This window comes from Coturnix japonica, chromosome 2 (assembly GCF_001577835.2).
Source record: "Coturnix japonica isolate 7356 chromosome 2, Coturnix japonica 2.1, whole genome shotgun sequence".
NCBI classification, from domain to species: Eukaryota; Metazoa; Chordata; class Aves; order Galliformes; family Phasianidae; genus Coturnix; species Coturnix japonica.
In genome coordinates, this window is record NC_029517.1 from 93361114 (window position 1) to 93363961 (window position 2848).

The window sequence follows — 2848 nt, forward strand, 5'->3', positions numbered from 1 at the left end:
GACTCTGGGTTTGTCCATAACAAGTTCAATAGTTACTATTTGCTCTTAGATCCTCAGCTTCATTAACTGTAAAAGTTTCAGCTTTGCCAGGAGTTAGTTGCGTCTAGATCTATAAAGGCTGCTCTGTCTGTCTAAGACAAGACATAAAACTGTGGTCCTGACCATCTGTGGTCATTAAGGATCCCATGGCATGCTTCTAAAGGTGGAGGTGGTAGCTTTAGTCTTGGGACTAAATTCCATTCTGAGAAATTAATTCTGTCTGCCCTAAAATTCATCCAGAGCTTTTTAATATGAGATGCACTGTTTCTCTTTAGTCCCCATAATATAGTGTTTGCCACATTCTACCCCAGAAATTATAGCACTGTAGCACTGGGTTAAATGTAGTGTGCAAGTACACGTTTGCCCTATTGGTCACATGATGGTACAGACCGAGCCTGTCTCAGCACAGTGATATACACACACATATAGAAGCACGTAGCCCACTCAGCATTCCAAGGCTTTCGTTTTTACATAGTTATGAAATTATAAATCTGGCATCTTGGAGATCCTGAGCTTTTGCTGGTCAGTAGAGAGGCAAGTTCCACTGGAAAAATGATAGAGTCGGCTGCAAAGTGAGAGCCATTCCTCCTATGTCTGGAAGCTAAAAACAGTGTGCATGTAAAAGCAGAATAAATTATCTACTATTACCTCAGTGTTTTTAATTTACTGTCCTGCTGGATGCAGAACATATACATGAAAAAATGAGAAGGACGATATTTATCTTAATGTTCTTGTGTCCCATAATGTTGTGTACTGCATGTTTAGTGTTCTTTCATAATGTTGATTTTTTAATTATTATTATTATTTTTTGAATTCTGCTAAAAAGAGGAATTCATTTGACCCTGAGATACCTGAAAATGAAGATCACTGGACACATCTGCCTGACTGGTGTGTCACTGCCAAGATCCTGTTCTGAGCAGAGCTGGGAGATTTCATTACTGGTTTTGGTATGTGTAGCAACTATCCAGGTCTCCACTGACAGTTCCTAATCTATATAAGGTCTGCACTGAAAGTAATAACTGTCTACTTTATTATGTTGGCCAATGTCAGAGGCAGATGTTGGTGGTATTGCAGTAGGGGTTGAACCTTCCCACCAATATTTAGTTTCCTGTTGTTGCTGTGTGACAGATGGCAGCAGAGGGGCAGTCTGGCAGAATGGACTCTGATATAGAAACGCATATGAAGCAAAGGTGTGTCACTGAAAAAACTGCACTCACTGACATTCATTGATGCTTACAGAATGTGCATGGAGACCAAACACTGGATGTGAGCACAGTTGAGGTGGCGGGTGGTGCATTTTAGCAGTGGCTAAACAGTGGATGGCCTCCATTGGTGAAGATATTTTCAAGTGTGGTATGAGTAGAAAAAATAGTGTTTTGTAGCTGATGATTTTCTCTGTCAAATAGTGTTATTTTGCTCTTTGTATCTGTTGTAGTTTCCACTGAAATAAATAGGAGGCATTACTTTTTGAGTGACCTAAGTAGATCTTCAGGCATTTTATCTACATACATCTATCATTCATTTCTTCATGGGTCAAATCCCTGAAATAGAAAGGAAACCATGGATAAATGTATGGCAAAGCAGACACTTCATATCAAAAGGCATTTTGAGAGTCCATGTGATGGAACATGATAAAATCATTTGCATTTGTTTTTCTTTTTGACTCTAAAAGATGGAATGGAAGGTGAAGTGCTAGCAGCAGAGCATGAAAGAGGTCTGTACGTTGCTTAGAGAAAAGATTTCTCAATAAATATCTGCTGGAATGGAGAGGTCAGTGCCTGCTTTCTGTCTGCCTTTGTGGTAAGTGGAACCATAGTTCCAACCATTGGAAACAAAATTTCTATAAACTTCAGTTATTCATAATACAGTAACTCTTCATATAGGCTATAAACATTTTGTTTCCCTCTCTTACAAGTTGCGAGATTGAAGTAAAGCTTGGCAATATTCTGTTTGTTGAAGTGAAAGGCCCTAGGTCAGATCCTGATCTCCCATTGGCCCTACACCTGTGGACTTTGATGGAGTCGCATTTTACTTACTCCAGCATCAGAAAGAACAGAATCAGACCCTTCATATGCTTTTTATCTAAAGCTGTGTTCCAGATGTGTTTATGTAAGCTGTTTTCAATAAAATGTGTGCATTTTAAAATGTAAATGGATTTTTCTTTAATTCAAACCATATGGCCTGTTATTACATTTTCATTTTAAAAAGTACAGATATAGCTAGCCCAGCCATGCCAGAGTGTCACTGAGGGTTTGTTTGACCAGTCCAGCACTCACACAGGTAAATGCAGGACTCCTAAAGCTGGGAAAGATGGAAAAGGAGAGAAAGAGAGAGAAAGAGCATCTTCAAAGTTTGCCAATCCATCCTTCAGAAAACTATCTCCTTGCCTGTCGTCATGGCAGAGTGCCTCAGCCCATAAAGGTTCTTGCCTCAGCCCTTTTCAAGAGGAGTGAAAATCTGGTGCAAAGCTGAATAAGATCTCAATCCCAGAGTTACCCAGCGGCATCCTCGCATAGTTGGGGCAGCCCTGAACCAACCATCCCCCTGCTTCTGCCTCTGTGTTGCAATACCACCCGCTATGCCTGTGGGAAGTAAAGGTCATCTTGCTGCTGCCCTTGCTCTGCCGGCAGCCCTGTGCGGAGCTTTAGCGGAGGTGCCCGAGGGGATGAGACCTCCCTGGCTTCCTTCTTAGTGGGGTGGTCCTGGGGGGCCCCTGCTCCATGCACACCGAGGGGGTGGTTCCCAGCCAGGGCTCAGCTTGTGTTTTGATGAATGGATTTCACAAGGAGAAAAAGATTTGTTAATGAAT